Source organism: Tyto alba, unplaced genomic scaffold, assembly GCF_018691265.1.
Source record: "Tyto alba isolate M040663 unplaced genomic scaffold, T.alba_DEE_v4.0 Super-Scaffold_13, whole genome shotgun sequence".
Lineage (NCBI taxonomy): Eukaryota > Metazoa > Chordata > Aves > Strigiformes > Tytonidae > Tyto > Tyto alba.
The window spans coordinates 47010601-47029698 of NW_024881275.1; the positions used below are offsets into that span (position 1 = coordinate 47010601).

At 37.6% G+C, this 19098-nt stretch overlaps 1 protein-coding gene across 10 annotated transcripts in view; it reads left to right on the forward strand.

The window, feature by feature from the left end:
- Positions 1-208: 208 nt before the first annotated feature.
- Positions 209-19098, forward strand: part of PCGF3 (polycomb group ring finger 3) — a 65871-nt gene continuing 46981 nt past the window's right edge. For 3 of the 10 annotated variants that reach the window (XM_032981778.2, XM_032981825.2, XM_032981816.2), the window contains exons 1-3: positions 209-496; positions 3958-4204; positions 5150-5205. The gene's annotated coding sequence lies outside the window, so the exon portion shown is untranslated. Of the gene's footprint in view, positions 497-2650; positions 2863-3957; positions 4205-5149; positions 5206-7829; positions 7888-19098 lie in introns of all 10 variants that reach the window. The other 7 variants (XM_032981764.2, XM_032981808.2, XM_032981799.2 and 4 more) reach the window with 5 other exon arrangements.

Consider the following 19098-nt stretch of genomic DNA (forward strand, 5'->3'; position numbering starts at 1 on the left):
CAGTGCCACAGCGACTGGACCCCCCACCCCCGGCACTCGCGCGCAGCGGGCGGCAGGGCAGAGCCTCTGCGCCTGTCCCGCTCCTCGGGGGAGGGGGAGACCAGAGCCGTGCCCGGGTGAGCGCTCCGTGCGCATGCGCCCTGAGCGCGGCGCCCCCATTCGGCTTCGCTCGGGCCGCGCTCGGTTATTTCCGCCTCTTTGTTTTAAACTCTGGGGCGAGCCATTTAATTTTATCCCCCCTCCCCCTTTTCTTTTCTTTTTTTCCTTTCCTTTTCTTTCTTTTTTTTTTTTTTTTCATTTTTATTTTTATTTTATTTTTTGGCGGGGGAGGGGAACAGGGGCTGGTATTTCCTTCTGTCTCGCGTTACCTCGCTCGCGTCCTCTGCTTTCTCACTGCAGTGGCGGCCGGGGAAGGACGAGCCAGGGAGTGGAGGATCGGTGGTGGGGAGGAAAACCCCCCACCAGCCCTGAGGCGACTGCGCCCCTCCCCCGTCAGGTCAGTCTGGGGCCGCGGCGTTGCGTGGGGTGGCGTGGCGTGGGGGTCCGCCGGTGGCGAGGCCGAGGTCCCGGCCTTCCCTCGCCCCGCTGTGGGGCCGCGAGTCTTGTGAGGCCAGACGAGGGTCTTGGGGGTGGAGCGGGCCTGCACGAGGTGTTTGCGGTGGGGGGCTGCGGGGACCCTCCCGGCACTGGAGTGCGTGAGGATGGGGGAGGGTGCGGGGCGAGGGTCTTCTCCGCCCCAAGGGGGTGAGGGTCTGCGGAGAAGCGGACTCTCAGGTTCCCAGGTGTCCGGGGTTTGGAAGGAAGTGGGGGCGGTGGGCTGTGCTTGAACTTTCCGTGCTGCAGCAAACACGCTGTATTCTCGGGGTGGGTGGGGGTGCGTGTGTGTGTTAATAGGAAAGGTTGGGGTTTGTGGTGGGGTTGCCCTCCCCAAACACCCCTCCCGCAGCAGGGAGCCTTCAGTGGGCCAGGGGAGCGGCTGTGCCTCTCCTTCTGTCTGTCTGGACAGGTCCCCCCTGCCCTAGGGGAAGGAGGCTGTTTCTTCGGATACGGGAAACCCTGACACCCTCCACTCGACCACTGCCTACCTCCGAGTAGCGTTGCCTGTTGTGTGAAGGGGCCTGGGGCAACTTAGCTGCGGGCAAGGCAGTGCTGCCTCTGGGAAGCCGGGGTGGATGGAGCTGTCCCGAGTTGTCCCTGCATGCTTCCTCACCTTCAGGGTTGGGTTTGCAGGGCTCCAGAATCCCACAGCTTTGAGAAAAAGGGTCGCTTTGAGGGATGGGGTGGTGGTTGTTGTTGTTGGAGATACCGTTTCCAGTAAGCTGGAGAATAGAGGGGACATGTCTCTTGTGTGTACGACCAGCTCTGCAGGTATGTGTTTTCAATGCTGTGTATCCAAGTGGCACATGGGGTTTTAAGTCTTGTGAGAAATACGAAATCAAGTGGTGCTCGTGGGTAAAATACAGAATGCTTGTGATTTGAGTTGTTTTAAGGTCTAAGGATACATATAGACACACACACACATATTTGATACTACAAAATTCTGGTTGTTTTCTCAACCACTGAGTTTTAGTGAGTTGTGGTACTGTCAGATTTAGTCTCTTAAATTGGTCTCTTTTAGTCTGAAAGTGTCAGGTATTACTTCAGAGTCTCCTATGTGGAGAGTTTAGCATGCCGTGAAGTTAATAAGGCACACAGGAGGTTTGATTATTACGGTTTATGAAGTACTTGGATTTTTTTTGTTACTTCACAGGTTTGTTTTTGGTTGGTTGGTTGGTTGTTTTTTAATTGTTACAAAATTATCACTCTACGCATGCTTTGTGTCACATCAGTTTAGCTGCTTCATGCCTTCTGTCTGAAATGTGTGCATCTGAGAAACCAGTTTAAGAAATTTTTATTATTTGTATATGTTATGGAACGTTCTTCTGGAAATATTTTGGTTTGTATTTTTCAAAATAATCCTACGTAATTGTCTTTCATAGTTGCACAGAAGAATAAAGTTTGTGGTTGAAAAGGTTTGAATCTAAAAAAAATAAAAAAGTTGAGATGAACTTTATGTTTAAAGAGCATCCCGTGAATGTATCTTCCATTGTAAACTGATTTCCTTTATACAGCATGAACTATTAGGCATACGCTAAATATGTTGTTACGAATCTTTTTAGTACTAGCTAGTGTGCTTTTTAAAAATTATTATTGATACTGTTGGGTAGGATACTTGTGAATTTTATGTTTGTTCTTTTAGTGGCAGGTCAGATGAGAATCTGAACTGTGGTATATATCTTGTGTCTCATAAAGATGTTCTGTAATTCAGAAAAATTTTTGGTTGGTGACAGGGTAAATAGAAATAGAAACCTTCTACTCTTCAAGTAGCTTAACTATTCCAATTTAAGTTATAGATATTTTATAATGTGTTTTAAGAGAATACAGAACCTGTGCAGAACTGAAGGTATGTGATGAGATCATGCAGGATGCATTAAAAAAGGGTCAAGAGGTCTTCTAAGGAGGTGCACAGAGGTACTGCAACAGAAAGTTTGGAAATAAATAAATTTTTAAGCATTTCATAAACCATTTTTTGAGGAAAAAATTATTTGATTTCTTTATGTGGACTAATCTATCCAGCTTGATCACTCTTGTTACTCTTCTGTCATCATAGAAAATCAAGACTGAAGACTTGTAAATTTTGTATTAAAGTTAACTTACAGTTTGTAACTATGCTAACCTAATACTAATGCCTGGAATGGCAGACAGTAATTACCATGCTGTGAAAGACTTCTGCTCCTAAGAGACTGTAAAATACAGCTTCTAGTTGCTGCAGCTGCTCAACCTACTCTTACTTGTCCTGACTACCTACATGATTTAGAAGAGGTAATGTATATTTGAGATATAGGTAAGCTTTCTTGCCAAGGAGCGTTCTACATTTGCTTTAATAGCTTCCATATGACTGTTTAACCTAGGTGGCCTTTTTAGCTTTTGTCAAGTAATGATCTTGCAGGACTGAAATAATTCCAGATTAAATTCCTGAACTCTTTGGGAAACTCTGAGTGGAAGCATTTACATTGAATCTCTAAGCTAGATAGGACCTATGAAGTGTATGTGGAGGTGTTGTTTTGAAAAGCATGCATGTTGATAGTGTTTCACTTTTCAGATACTGTTTTAAGAGATGATACTAGTTTACAAGAAAGTGTAAGGAGATCTTGTATGTTGTAAAAATAAACATTTTCTCAATGTTTTGTTTTGGAACTGTTGTCCAGTTGGTGCACATGTGGAAGCTTATGGAACTAAATGGAAGCTTGTATTGGTAACGGTGTACTCCTTGGACCTCCCTTTTTAAAATGCAAGCTTGCTGAATTAGATTGTAAGTTTAGCTAACATGTGGAAGTTGTAAGTGCCATAAAAAGAGAGAAGGGCCTTATTCTGCATTAAAAGCAACCTTTGCTGTTGTGATAGGTAACACAGTTTCATTGTAAACTGAAGACAAAATGTAAATAGTGGTTTGTTCTATAATCGCTCTAAAGAGTCAAGAAAAAACTTGATGCTCTTATCTGAATTAGATTTTCTCAAGTTAATTTTACTGAACAAGTGCACCTATATTTAAATCAACGGACTATGAAAATGAAAGTGTGGTGAGAACTAGTGAGATTGAAAGTCTTACTTGCCATTGAAAGTTTTATTGAAATTTGCTACTGCAGAGACCTGAAGTCTTGCTAGTCATGTTGCAGAACCAGCATTGTATGAAGGAATAAAACAGTGAGTTGATCAATGATGCTATTTTCCCATTTTTTTTTCTTTCCTTTTTTTTTTTTCTTAAATGGAAACAAGACTTTAAACTAGGAACTTCACATTATATGTATTGTAAGGAAGAAATACACAAGTGTGAAGAAAACCAGGCTTTTCTATTGTTTTGCTGCTAGTAGAAGAACTTATTTAAACTAACTACCATTATTTTCTATCTCTCTGCAGGTGTCAAGGGGACTTACTATTATCCCTACAGACATATTTAGTTTGACATAGACAGGTCACTATTTTGTATACTGACCTTGTGACTGAAAATAACTTAGAACTTTCTCCATTAAAAAAGCCCCCATTAAAAGGGCTTGTGTTTTAGTGGCAATAAGGATCCCTCTTGTTTGAAACTGAGGCTATCCTTCTTGTTGGAAGCTGAGGATACCTTTGTTTTGCGAATAGCATAAATTCATTTTGATTTAAGGTAGGGATCATTCTGTGTATGTTCTGTGTGGGTGAGAATGTGCTGTGTAGTATTTGCTTAATTAAGAGAAGAAATTTATTTTTTCAGATTGCTAGAATGAGTGTTATGTTATTTGCTGACTTGCAAATGGCTGACTTGTCAAGTTTTCAGTTTTGGTTATGAACTTTCTTTTCACTCTCTGCATATCCAGACAGCGTATGATACTACCTTTAGTTGATTATTACATAATCATTGTTATGCTACTGGACATAATGCAAATCTTGTGTGAATTATGCATCACGTTATGCTGGAACAGGTCACCTCTGCTATCTTCTCCTATGATGTGCATGCAAACATTATATTAATGTTAGTAACCATAAACATCATTTATTCATGACAATATGTAAGCATTGCCAGTGCAGGATTTGTTGATTTTTTTCAGGTAATGTGTTGTGTTGCACAGCTTTTTCTAGTTTGTCATCTGAAAGAACAAGCTGAAAGATAAAATACAGCTGTCTAACTTACATATTCTTTATTTATGAGTGCTGATCTGTGACATTTCTTGTCGTATCTGAACTATTAGTTTGAGTGCACAGAATGGCATGAGAGCCATTGGCCAGTTGATTACTTAGTTGAAGGACATTGCCAAATTTATTTTAACTTACTAGACAAAGTGTTTATTGTAACAAAATTATTTGTTGTATTGAGCAGTGGCAATCAGAATTTATTTGCAGAATGGATTTTTTTTTTTTTTTTAAACTTAGTGGCATGCTTTGTTTATTCAGAGTAACTTTTCATAAAAATCATTTGGACATAGAGACATTTGGAAGTTATTATGTCTAGGGACTAAGGTCAAAATGAACTGGGATGTTAGCTCTTGTGTTTCAGATGATTGTATGTCATACTGTTGCATTGTGAAAATAACTGGGTTTTATTTCACTTATATTTTTTTCCTAAAACATCAAGTATGTTCTAGACACAAGGACTCCAATCTTGATTTGAGGATTCAAAATAGGCAAGAGGTAAGAGAATTTTTTTATGTGCTTGTTTAAGTACCTAATCATGCACACTGCAGAAATACATATGGCCATGTTTATAAATCAAATTCTGTATATTTCAAACTCTTAACTTTTACTAAACCTGTATTTGTTCAAGATACTTCCAATACTATTTCATCACTTTAAGCGAATGCTAACACACTGTAATCAAATCAGTCCTTTTAGTGCTTGAAATGCTTTTCTTTTGAGCTTTGATTTATTTCTTTCTTATAAGGTGTGGACCCCAAACCAGTGTACAGTGTTTCCTTGATTGCTTCTGTCTGTACTTACAAAAGCCCCTCAGTTGTGGTGCTACAGCAAGTGATTCCCTTAGTCTTTCTTGCTTTAGCGTTGCATAGTAGTTGGTTGTTTACTGAATATTTTTCAAGCTTTACCGAATCTTTTTCACAGAAAAGCAAGCATGACACCACCACTTGTTAAATGCTCATTTATCCACAAGTGCAAGTTGCTCTTGCCCTGTGCAAAAGTCTGCACTTGAGGAAAAGCTGTTTTGTGTTGGTGTGGAAACACTGTAGTAAAAAAATATACTCTGTGAGTGAAATCCATTAGGTTGAGAGATAAACATTTACCTTTTGTAGGAACAGTTCCATGGATTTACTTAATTTGTTGAATGAAATAAATAACTAAACTGTCTTTTCCTCTAGCAGTTCCCTAAGACTGATTGCAAAGTAGCCTTGCGTCTTGAATCAATTTATGCTTTTAAGATCATGCTTTTTGTACTGGGGATGATTAATTCACAGGTTTTTACTTTAAAGTCTTGGTAAAAGAAAGTTCTTTGATCAGTGCTCATACTGGTCTGCGACAAACTGCAAAGAGTTGCCCAATATTTTTGTATTTTTTTCCTGGAAAATCCATCTATATGTTTTCCTTCCCAAACCCTCTTTTCCCAGTGTGTTTGGATTTGATAAATTGCCATTACCTTACCTTGAATCTGTATTCTAAAATTCTGAAGTTCATTGCTACAGTCTATGTCTATTTCTGCAGTGAAATATAAAACTTAGTCTGTAATATTGTGATAATACCTTATTTTACCAAAAGTTTCAATCTAACTATTGGATTGAAAATTTAATTGAAATATGTTTTTTAATAATATTTATGCATGTTAATAGTTAGCATTATGCTGGTAGCACCAGAGTAAGTAGTTTATTTGCATACTAATTTATTAATCTCGTGTTTCTAATCTTGTACTTCTATTTCCTGTCTGGCTAGAATGAGGTAGAAATCCCTCCCAAGATTAGGTCATTTTGTAACAATTTCAGAAAAGACCTGTGTTTATATCAATAAAATGCTTCATACATACTTCTTATTTTGATTATTGCCCACCGGGAAACTAGTCTAGCTTTGTATAGGCTTATAACTGAGATAGCATAAATGGCATCAGACCAGATAAAGACTTCTGGGTAGCTAATGGAGCTAATTTCTTCAGTTCATGTTCCTGCATGCCAGATTCTTTCAAAGATTTGAAAGAAGTGACAAGAAGCAGCCTATGTGTATTGATCCACATGATATTAAATGAATCTTGGCACTCAAAGGTTTAATTTTACTAATATTTTGAAACATGTAGGTGTAAAAAGTAGTGTATTAGTTGCAGTAATTTTTAATGCAACTTCTTAGGCATGGTATGAAATACTACGACCAGAAATTGTCTATCAAGAATCTGTTGGCTCTAATCTGTAATAGTTATTCAAAGTAGGTAGGGTTATCGTAACTAGATGATAATAGCTCATAGATTCTGTGGTTGTGATTTTGTCAATAAAAATGGCTTGAATTTGGACAGAGTGTTACAGATACAGAAAGAATAACACATTGTTGTGGTTATTTGTTTTTGTTTTTTTTTTTTCTGATAAAAAGGTATTTTACTCTGGTCTTTTTGCATTTTTACTGAAATTAACAGTGCAGTGGGACACAATAAGTGTAGGACTAACTCTGTATATAAGCCATTATGTGATCAAGTATGTAAATGGATTATGGTCTTCAAATGGAGTATTTTTGCTACCTCTCTTTGGGAAGGGAAAGTACATTCTGTTTCCGTTTCAGTTCCTCGCTGCATCGCTTCACTGAGTGGGTCGAATGACTTGCCTAGTGGAACTTGAGGTATACTTCCAAAGCCACTGCTCCGCCAGAGCAGTTGTTCTCCAATCACAACTATGAGTTCACACTGAATGGAATTACTGGAGATGACTGAAGTGTCATGGAGATTTGTTTTATCTTTAGAATGTGGAAATACAGCTTATAAGGATAAGGGAAAAGATTCCAGATTCCTCTTCTGTAGCCTTCATTATTAGATCTGATGTTACTGTAAAATACATTCACTGGAGGAGTGAAGTCAAGGAGAAAATTAGCTGTTTTTGCTTCTCCCCCAGATTACTTAGTCACTTACTGCTTCCCATAAGTAACTGTTTTTCAAATTAGTCATCCATTATTACCATCTGCACATGTTCACAATTTTATTGTGGAAATGGAAAAAGAAATAATTTTCAGGTCTCTCTTTTCCCAGTTTTAATCCAAAATCAAAGGAATTAACTTTTTTTTTTTTTTTTTTTTTTTTTCCCTGAAATTACACTTTAAAATGCTCATTATGTACGAAGAGTGAGACAAAAAGTCTTTCAGATGCCCAGGATTTTGCTGAGTGGAGATCACTGTGAGGTAGGGTCCTTTCTGTCCTTGTCAGACAAAGTTGTAATGATACATATTTCTTGTGAGTTATTTTATTATGTTGTTCTCTAAAGAATTGAAGAAGAGAGTGTCAGTGAAGATGTCATCAACTCTTACATTTTTATTAACATTAGTAAGTTATTTTGATTGTCCCTTGTGGCATAGTTCAATCTCCAAAAGCAATTCTTGGTGAATTGCAGAGATGAACCATATTCAGGCCTATAGATATTGATAGCAGGCTGCAGTAGTTAACATCTTGCCTGAAAAACTGTTTCTTCCCTTTTTATGATGCATGCCACACATCCATCTAGTGTTTGCAATTTGTTGTAGGAAAACAATAGGGGTCTATGAAAGTGATTTTGCTTGTAAAAATTCCTGGAGAGACACTTCAGGTATACCTGAAATGCAATTATTATGATACACAGCAAAGGTAGCGTGTATTTATTTACTTATTTATTTCTTGCATGGACTGTCAGACCCTCTTTAGGCTGAACCTTTTCAGAGAATGTTTTCTTCCTACAGTTTTCAAATAGTTTGTATCAATGTGAGTTCTGTTGGTAATGGCCATCTCTGCATCTAATTTCTGCATCTAATTATCAATTCTGTGGTAATTCTGTAAGTTTGGTGGTGTTTTTAATGATGGATAACTTTTCATATAGAATGAATAAAAGATTGAAATAAAAAGCTGTAGGTCATAGATGACTTGGCGCTGCTTTCTTTGTAACCTGCTGCTTTCTGATCTGCTGCTGTGTATTAGAAAGGTTCTGCAGTATATCACAGAATCATTATGTCCATGTGAAATGCTGTTGTGGATGCCTGACTCCTCACAGCATAAAAGCCATTTAGTCTTTATTTGTCTGCTTTCATACTAGTTTTCGGTATAGATGTGTCTTTTATTTAAAAAAAAAAAAAAAAGTTGATCTACTGATCCATTCTTCTACTGATTTTTATGTATTATTATTTTTTATTTTTATTTGTTTAATCTGGCTGTTAGCACTGCCTTTGTTTACTTGAAGTTGGAAAGACCTAGCTGCTTAGCTATTGATTTTGTGTTTCAACTAATTTATTTTCACCTATAAAACTGACATCTGTGCCTTGTTTTAAGGGATTCTGAAGAGTTCTGTGCAAAAATCTTAAGTGGAGAGTTTGTCTTCAACTTGCTTGTGGACTAAAACTAAACTATCCCAGAGGCTGTAGAGTACCATTACTGTGATTGGATAAAGAAGAGAGATTTAACTTTTGCACTGTTCAAGGATGTGTTTTCTATACTTCTGACTCTAGAGAGACAAACTTGAGCATGTGACAGAGTGACCATGTGCAGGGCTGGAAAGGGAAACTTCTGTTCGGGAGGTAGTTAATTTCTCTTGCTAGTTGGAATATATGAAGTTTGTGTTAGTGCTGCAGCAGGTACTGATGTAAGTTGTATTAAGGAAAAGTGGTAATTGCTTACTTTGAGATTCAGTTAAGTATTCAGTTGGTATTTAGACATTTAGAGAACTTTTTTTGTGGCTACTCCTTATTAAAGTGTAAATCTTACTGAACATAAGAAGGGAAATACAGACTATCATTTTGTGAGATCTTACTAATGTATGCTGTAAGAACAGCACTGGAGAGTTATGGCTGACAGGCAAGTTGGTGGAATCTAGCTCTTATTCCACCTGCCTTTTTTCCTCAAGAGTTTTCCCTTGCTATTCTCCTACATTGAGTCTGTACTGGCATAAAGCTGCCTTCATCAGTGGTTTGTGCTAATATATTCTATACTGTTAAAATAAGCACTTGATATATAAGGAATTTTTGTTTTAAGGTAGCTTTATCCAGCAAAGGGAATGGACAGTTGCTGGTAATTTCTAAAACCATGGAAATGAGACTGTCAAAGACCTTACACAAGTGACACTAGTCTCATGGTGAGATTGTTTTGTTACCATAATAATTTAGATCTTTCAGCTCCTGCCTACTGCTGAGCAAATTTTCTATTTTAAATAAAACAGCAAAAGTCAGGTCACAGCGAAGTGTGCTGAATCCTCTCATGCTATTGTTTTCCACTGGATTTTTCTGTCAGGACTCCTTGTCCCTCAGACCAGTGTCATGTTGCAGTGTTAGAACTGACAGACAAGATAGTGGTGTTGTAATTGTGTTGCTCTGCTTTTTGGTCAGAGTTTGCAGAGCTACTTATTAATGATGACTTTGATGCAAACTGTAGAATGATTGAATGATATTCCATATATTCTATGAGGTTTTCTTGTACTGTGACACATTATTAGATTATGCAGTGAAAAAAATGTTTTAACAGTTGAATTTTGGAAATCTTTTCTTACTGCAAGATGGCCAATGAAACAAAAAAAAAAAAATCAGAAACAACCAACCCAAACCAACCAACCAACCACACAACAAACAGGAAAAAGTTATGATAATTGCAGATATCTTTTCTATGAAATGATATTTCTTTATGGAAGATAATGCATGTTTTCATATTGCTAGACATTTAATTTCTTCTCTCCTTTGCTGCACACATGCAGAACGCTAGATCTAATGATGATGAAGAAATGCAAATAAATGGAATGTGAGGGATCTAAAGATATAATTATTTCTACAAATGTAAATTTTCAAACACTATTATTATGAACCTTTCTGAACATGAAAGTTGATGCATTCTTCAATCATTTGCACTGGGGTTGGGTTGAAAAAGGATGGTTGTTTCAGTTCTTAATATATGAAAAAAGCCCTACTAAAAAAAAGAAATCTCTGGTCGGTTAGGTACTGGAGATTGCTGGCTTCTGCACTCTGACTTGAAAATGCAGTACTTGTTTTACCTGAACACACATAGCAATTTAAGGAAATTTCAGAGATATCAGGCTCAAATCGCTATAATGATTTCCTTAAGCCTGCTGAAAGTTTGAGGTGAAGTTTTTCTGTTACGTGATGTGACTGATCCCAAATACAAACATGTTAAGATGAGTTCAGAACATAAGACCTATGAGAAACATGGCTGATGAAATGTAGTTATGAATGTCTTCTGTGTTTTGGTAAAAGATACTTTCAAACCTCTGGGCAATCTGCTGCTTCTAATGGATAAAGTTATTGATTGCACTTAACTGGTAAAAAGCTGTTAAGATGGCTGGGTCAGAGTATCAGTTCAGGGCGACTCCTTATATTCTCTATATTCTTGTTCTGGTTTAGTATGGTAAAGGTGGTATGGTCAGCTTATCAAAATAAACCAAGAGATGAAAGAGCTGGAACTAATTAATGTATTGGAGGAATCTTTTTTGTGCTTATTACATAAGTGCAGTTTTTTCCCCCCTTTCTTTAACTCTTTCCTATTTGTAATGAAACAGACTATAAAAAACCCCACAGTAAACTAGATGACATTGCAGTTTTTTATTTTATTTCTTCCAGGAGAATAACTTTCATTTTCTTCCTCTTTTGTTCAAATTACTGTTTTTCACTTTCCTTTCTATTACCTGTTGAACAATGCTGCTTCTGTCCTAATTCCTCTCAACCATTCATTCTTCTACTACAAGCATACGTGATTTTGTCACTCTAATGGCAGTCTTGATTTTAAATGCTGTTTATATTAAAGCGTATTTAATCAATCAGTTATTTCTCAATCAGTTTGAGTGCAGTTCACATGGGTACAACAGGAGAAGAGTTCTGCTAAGCACACTTGCTTTGTTCAGGTTGCTGGGTTTTCCCTGCATTTGTAGGGTTGGCAAGTGCTGATTCATTGCACTTGATTCTGCAGAGTGCAAATACCCCTGAGGGATTTTTTGCACAGCTGTGGAATAGAGGGTCTCAGTGTCTTAACAGTGCACCTACTCAGTTGCAGGTCGATAGAAATGCCTTTTTGGGCCTTCAGCGTTGTGGCTGGCTGTCCACTGCCTTTCAGGGGAAGTTTGTTACATCTAATGGATGATGCTTGAATGAAAGATTTACCATAAGAAATAGGTGTCCTGCATGAGGCCTACAGGGCTGACACTAAAGAATCGTTTGCTACACTAGGAGCCAATGCTGCTTCTTGACAAGTGCACCCTCTCTAATAAGTGATGATTTTCTCCTGGTATTTCAGTATGGCTATCAGCGGTGGAAGGGGAGGGAGAGAGGAAGATAGCAAACAAGCAGCAGTGTAGCTACTTGTTAGGTGACCTAATTGGGCCTAGGAACTTCATGGTAGGATTTGAAAAGTTCTATGCTACTGTTGTGGTCAATACGTTTATCTTGGAAGGCATTAACACTGAAATTGATACATGAAGTACTGTAGATTTCTCTCTAAAAGCACCTGAAAGGATAGAATTGACTACTGCAGAGATTACTCTCTACTGTCATAAAAATACTGAACTAAAGATAAATTTTGTTTTAAAAATACTTAAGTTCCAATTACTTAATTTATGCAAAAGAGTCTACTTAACAAAGTGAAAATGGCAAATTGTGTCTCACTGAAAACTTTAAACTTTTGGCTTTAGTCTGTTCAGCCTAGGACTAAGATGTTTTAGTAGTTCAGTTGATGCAACCCAAGATATTTAGTGAAGAAAAGAGCAAGTCTTCATAACAGAAAAGTCAGATGTTACTATGTTGTCTTCAAATATTGGGACTGTTGTGATCCTGCTTATTAAAAATAATCAAACCTTTTGCAGGTAAAATGGTGTTGAATTTGATTAGATTGTCTTGACTTATGCAGTCAGTTTTATCAATGAGAAGAAAAAGTGTACAGGTGTGCTTTTCTATCACCTGATGAGGTCCTCTATACTTTGGAGCTTTGTGGCAAATATGTAATAGTATCTTAGCTTAGTTCTGGACTGAATCAGCTCTTTGAAGGGTCTGATTTTGTGCTCAGACTGGTGTGTTTGTTCAAGGAAAGGGGCAGATGTGCTCTTCACACTATGCTGTGCTGGGCAGTGTTGGAAATCTAAAAATTAATAAGGACTTGCCAAGAAAACTGGCTCCTTGCTACATTACTCAGACTTTCTCATAAACGGCATCAGTGTAGGTGATCTGTGTGAGGATGGGAGGTGATCCTCTCTCCTCTTCTATTGTACTTAAGGTCTTAAAGCAATAATGTGTAGTTGCAACAGATGTTTCCTATTAAACTTTGAAAATGGTCACTGTGAAAAATTTTACTTCATTTTCTTTAACATCTAGTTAAAACAAAGTTATTGTATACTTTGCATAATAAAGCCAGAGTTCTGTGAGATTTATACTCACTGTACTTTGTATCCTCTAAACATGAAATACTCGCTAGAATACTTCCAGCAGTAAAATTAACAGTGGTGTCTACATTTGATTAAAAGACGTAAAAACTATATATTTTAATTTTTTTAAATCAGTTGGATTTATACTAGTGAAGACTCAAAGCTAACTGTTTCTCTTAAGTTCACAATGTCTAGCAGTGCTTTATATTTAACAAAGTGAAATGCTCTTAAAGATAATGAGGGGACATTCTTGGATACTTGAAAAATATGCCACAGTAGTGAAATAAATCAGTAAACTTTTACATGATAAATCCAGCCTTTTGCAGGTATATTGACAAAGAATTACAAGCTATTGGAGTAAACTTAAAAGTTCATGAATATTTTTCCTACTGGAAGTGATTGACAACTGTAGCTTTATTCCAGATGTTAAAGGGTTGATGTAGTATTGAAAAGGTTTGTATAACCCCGTATTGAGAAAAAGGAAGCTTTTAATAGCGCATTCTACTGTATTTTTAAGAAGTAGTCTTGTTGTCTTTGGAAGTAACACATACAAGCCCGTGGTGCTTTTTCTCTATTTTAACAGCTGCAAGTCCCAGCTCAGATGGTCCTGATTTTGTATTGCATTCTTGTGTCCTTTCCTCAATGTTGTCACTTTAATAATTGTGTTTGTTTTGAGAGAGAAAAAAAGAAAAAGGGAAGTGTTTTCAAAACTGAAGGTTCAAGACTTCAAGGTAAGAATTGAGGCGATATAGAAGATATAGAGGACTGAACAGTTTTTGGTGGAAAGAAAGTTTTTCTGCTCTATTGATTAAAATCCTGCTATATAATTTAATACTAAATAAACAATGTTAATTATCAGGTTTGTTTTCGCATTTGCAATCATTTAAAAGGCTAGGATTGTGTGTGGGTTAAGAAAGCTACAGCAGCAAGAGTTCAAAGAAGACTGAACAACTGTGTTATACCATTGCTTCAGTTTATGTCTGAAAGAGCTGAATGTTAGAACAGTAGGAGAATTGTGAATGGAGTGCATCTTAAAGCCCTCCTGGCACATTAAGAAGAAAAGAAAGAATCTGCAAGGCTCTTTTTCATTTGAGTTGTATGGTTCATGGGTAGCTAACTTTATTTTATGTAAGTTACTGTGTGTACATTTGAATCCAGAGACAATACAGAATACATACTTACCATTGCAAGGTATGGGGTAATTCTAGTAACATTTGCTCATCTTCTGTCTTAGTAGCACAGAGGCAATTATTGGACAGATCAGTGAAGTTGAAAGGTTTGATCACTGAAATCTTTTAACCAAAGGCATGCATATGTAATTTTTCAGACCCTTTCAAATCTTTAGATTTTGATTGGGTTAATTAACCCAGATTACATCACTTGATGGTTTAAGCTATGTGGGGATGTGTCCTGGTTTCAACTGGGATAGAGCTAATTGTTTGGGTTTTTTTTTCCTTCTTTCCTTAGTAGCTAGAGTAGTCATATGTTTTAGATTCATTATTGGATTTAATATGAGAAGAATGTTGAGAATGCACTCGTGGTTTTAACTGTTACTAAGAAATAGAACTTTTCAATTTCTTATGTCCTGCTAGTGCACAGGTACACAAGAAGCTAGGGGGAAGCATAGCTAAAAAAACTGGACCCTAACTAGAATATCCCATATCATCTAATGTCATGCTTAGTATATAGATATGGGTTGATCAGGAAGGTCCACTCAGGTTTTCAGGATGGTAGTTTCAGGACTCTCTCTTCTCTGAGATCATTAGCCAGGAATGAGCTGGGCATCAGTCAGCAGATGGTGAGCAATCACATTGTGCATTACTCATTTGCATTATTTATTTAATTTTATATTATTATTAATAATATTAATATTTTATTTCAACTATTACATTGTTTTTATCTCAACCTATGAGTATCCTTACCCTTACCTCTCCAGCTCTCTCCCCTGTTCCCTGAAGGTGGGGGAGGGTGAGTGAGCGGCTGTGTGGTGTTTGGCTGCTGGCCAGGTTTAAACCATGACAGTCCTTTTTGGTGCCCAACATGGGGCAGAAGAATGCAAGATAAGGATAGTGATTGGGAGAGGTAAAGGGCAAAACATTGACTAAACCCTGTTAATGGAATAATCATCGGAATTTCTGTTGTTATAATTGTGATGCAGGGGTAAAGGCTGGATTGTGTTTCAGTATTGTGATGGTATTTTTTTCATGTGGAAATGGTTTTTTTAGTTGTGTTTTTTTTTTGTTTTTGTTTTGTGTTGATGTGAGTGATGTTTGTGAATATTGTCTTGTGTAATTAATGTGTATTTTAATGAGAACTCTTACATATGTGATTCGCAGAGGCAAGGAGTGGAATGTGTTGGGTTTGTGTGTGTGTTGAGGGTTTTTGATAGTGGCGAAGGGGACTATAGCAGCAGCTCCTTGTGGGAAGCTTCTTGAAGCTCCACGGCTCCAAGTCAGGTCCACCCCTGGCTAAGTCTGAGCCAATTAGTGATGGGGTCTGTGTCTCTGTGATAACATATTTGGAGTGGGAGTTGTGAGGAGGAGTTATGAGAAGGACACCTATGCGAACACTGAGGTCAGTGGAAGAAAGGAGGAAGAAGGGGGGAAAGGTGCACTGGAGCAGAGACTCCCCTGTATCCTGGGGTGAGAGGGCAGGCTGTTCCCCTGACTGTGGAAGAGTCCATACCAGAGCAGATGTCTGCACCCAAAGAAGGCGGGACTCTGTGGGAAGTCCCTTCTGTTGTAGTTCAGTGCTGGGAGGACTACAATGCATGGGAAGTACACACTGCAAAGTGATTGCTGGTAAAATGTGCATTCAGTTGAATTGTAGCACCTTCCAACTTCTTACCTGCTGGAAGCATCTGGCTTCTCACTACAGATTTCCATTTTGACAACTACTATTTTACTGGGCTGCCAATGTGCCTGGACCTGTAAGTGGAGTCAGGTGACTGAAAACCTGAATTTTTAAAGGCCTTTTACTAAATACCAAAAGGAATTGTCTTTGGTTCCTATATGAAGGTTCTTTGTCCTCTCCTTTTCAAAAAGAAATACTTTCATGAGAATGGGAAAATTGTTGTTTCCAGTAGAGACCTGTAACTGCTTCAGATAAAAGGTATGAAAATCCTAGTACTCAGGTTACAATTACTCACTAGGGATACACGCTTTCCTTGTCTTTGTTAATAAGCAGTTGGTTTCTGGGGTTGTAGAATCACATATAAAATTTGATGTAAATAGATGTTTTCATTGTAGGATTAGGATTTTTAAATAATGGAAGCTAAAACATACGTGTGGAAGCGGAAGGAGGAAGGGCAAGACCACTAAAACTTAGAGTTTTTTAGGAGCTGATGACACCATGATGGGTCCGTTAGGCTTCTTCTTCATGGTGAACTTTTTAAGCCCTTGTTATCTTGCATGGAGTCATAGAGCAGTCAGTGCAAATGTACAGCATTGGTTCAAATGGCAGCTAAATTCACGTGGTATTTTGAATTGCTCATCTGTTCTGCAGAGGACATAGTAATGAATATTGCGAGGTGTTTCAGCTGTGGTTAAGTCCTAAATTACTTTCTCTGAGGTGCATGGATATTAAACATTGAAAAATTGATGCAAGTTTAGATAAAATCTCACTGAGGTTTTGGTTTTAAAGGATTTTGTTCTTCATGAGATTCAAGACTGTTTTTGACTAACTTTTAATTACTGAAAGTCAAGAATCTGTTAGTCTCTGTCTGATTACTAAATTGAAATAAAATGCCTCTTTAATAGTTTGTAGTTTCTGTTGTTTAGGCCCAGCCAGCAACAAAGCACCATGGGGCCACTCATTCCCTCCCCCCGAACCCCCAGTGGGATGGGAAGGAGAATCAGAAGGAAAAATGGGAAAATTTATGGGTTGAGATAAGGACAGTTTAATAGGACAACACAAGGAGAGAAGACATAGTAATAATACTAATAAAAGAATGTATAAAGCAAGTAATGCACAATGCAGTTGCTTACCACCCAGAATCTGATGCTCAGCCTGTTTCTGAGCCTAGACCGCACTTCTCCTGCCTCCCCTGGCCAGCTCCCCCAGTTATTTACTGAGCATGGCATCATACGATATCCCATACCCGCTTCCTAGTTCTGATCAGATGTCCTGGCTGTGCCTCCACCCAATTTACTGTGAAAATTAAGTCTATCCCAGCTGAACCCAGGACACTGCCTCTAAATTCTCAACAAGGATGTTGGAACATGTTCTCCAGGGTATGACAAATGGGTTTATAAAATTTGTCAAGACTTAATCTGAGATAGTACTCAGGTTAAGAGAAGTCTTTTATTCAGAAGTCTCCTACCTCTAGCAGTGATTTGGATTTCTGTTAATGAGCCAGATTTTATTTAGAGAAAGTTGTAGTGGTATTCATTAATGAAATGAAGGTCACTCCCAAGATAATGCTGTGTTTTTACAGATTTTTTTTAAAGAATTTAAGAACTTTGTCACTTTAAGACCTCTTCCCAGTTTTATCAATGGTTGTAATAAATGTTGATTGGAAGTGGTCTTGTACCCTCAGCGCTAAACAAAAGAAATAGCAGAATGTGAAGAGTGATTTGAATGTAACTAAACTCATCAGAAAAGGAAAATTGTTCAGTAGGATCAAATCTGGCCAGTCAGGTATTGTTTTTATCCAGGCTGTCTTGCAGAAAATTTTAACTTTTGTTGCATACATATTCTTCTGCGTCCCTATATTCATTAGTTTACTCTTAAGACCGTGTCAAGACCCTACCATGAACAATTCATGATCAGAACAACTAAGCATGTTTTAATTGGAAGAGGTGTCTGGAATACACTGTACTTAAGAGTTTTGAAGGATGTGGTTTCACAGGCTTTGGAGCCAAGCTAGTGGCTTGCTGCTGTCAAATGTTCAGTTTTCACTGTGCATCCTCTTCCCTTGAGTGTTCACAAGTTCTCCTTTAACCTTCCTGTGAATAAGTGAATTTATCAGTCTAGCAGAAGACTTTCCACAGATTTATGAGTAATTACCAAAGCATCCCTAAGCTTTGAAACAGCATTACGTATATGGAAGATGCTGTTTTAATGAGATCCTATTAAGAGCTGCTTTGAACAATATAGTGATGAAATTCCAAAGTTCAGCTAATCAAGACAGCTAGATGGCAGAAAAGGAAACATGCTTTCTACTTCAAAGTCGCAACAGAATACTTTTCTTGCAAGAAAGTTTACTGACAGTATAATCTATAAAAGCTTTTCTAAACAAAAGTTTCATTAACTAAACTTGAATCATATGCTTTATGAATCTATGCCTTAGAATTTCACACTATATGAAAGAACTTTGTGCACTTAGGTATTATACAATAAATCACAAATACAGTAGTACATCCCTGTGATTAAAAAAGATCCCTCAAAATAAAAATTAATTTGTATTGATATTTTGGAGCTTTGAGACCATTAAACCACCTTTTCTGATTTGATTATATTACAGAGGGGACAGATTTCTTTAGGTTATCTAATGTTAAATGAAACACTGCTTTGACACAGAAAAGAAAGTAAGGAAATACGCTTAGTTCTTCTCTGCTTATGCTTCAGCTGTGTAAGCTCTACCAAAATTAAATGGAACTGGCTTATATGACCACAAATCACTATAACGTGATTTCATAGTATTAATAGATGCACTGAATGCTTGCTATTACTCACTATTTGCATACTTCTGCAACTCTCAAAGCCAGTGAAAGCAACTGTGTGAAAATGGTTTCTGTGGAGGGTAAGGTACCAGCTGAGCTTAAATACAAACCTATAGAGGTTTGCATATGACAGTCAAGTGAGTTTCAAAAACTCTGGCATCCCTGTTAATAGATGAGTGCAAAAGTTACAAAATATACTTGTCCTGTGATTCCTTCTACTTAATACTTACTTTTTTTTTTTTTTTTTTTTTTTTTCCCCCCTGAGATGATAGTCTCTTGGGATGTAGGAGGACATAACATTTTTGGTAATAAAATTTCACCCTAACTTTCTCTAAATGGTCTTAATATTGTAATAA